The sequence below is a fragment of the Elephantulus edwardii genome, unplaced genomic scaffold (assembly GCF_000299155.1).
Source record: "Elephantulus edwardii isolate Elephantulus edwardi_28Jun2011 unplaced genomic scaffold, EleEdw1.0 scaffold00425, whole genome shotgun sequence".
NCBI classification, from domain to species: Eukaryota; Metazoa; Chordata; class Mammalia; order Macroscelidea; family Macroscelididae; genus Elephantulus; species Elephantulus edwardii.
In genome coordinates, this window is record NW_006400175.1 from 286,794 (window position 1) to 287,409 (window position 616).

Sequence of the window (616 nt, forward strand, 5' to 3'; positions counted from 1 at the left end):
TTTTTTTTTGAATGGGAATAAATATGTCTCTCTTCCAGTCAGTTGATCAAATAGCAGTCCTCCAGATTTCTTGGCATAACCTGATGAGCATATCTAGAGTTGCATATGTTTGCTGAAAGATTTAAATTTATATGCCATCAATTCCGGGGCCCTTGTTTTATGCAAATTCTTTTAGAGCAGGTTGAACCTCCTCCTTTATTACTATTGGTTCTTGACCATATGAAATTTCATGAAATTATTTTGACTCACCTTGACCTCATAAGACAGAGTAAAACGGCATGTAGAGTTTTCAAGACTGTAGATCTTTATGGAAGCAGGTTGTTCCATCTTTCTCCAGTGGAGGCAGTGGTCGTTTTGGAGCATTGGCTTTTGTTAGCAGCTGAATTATTTGACAAGTGAACTATAGAACTCCTTGTTGTTGTTGTTGTTGTTCAGTGTCATCCAGTCGTAGATGATTCATAGTGACCCTATGAATGAAAGACCCAAACACTTGTATAATTTTAATCTTTCTCCACTTTCATAGAGTTTATGAAGGCAAGTTATTTCAAAAGTGCCTCCAAGCTTGTTTTAAGAGGGAAACTCCACCAAACACTGTCCACCACGGATAACCGTTATC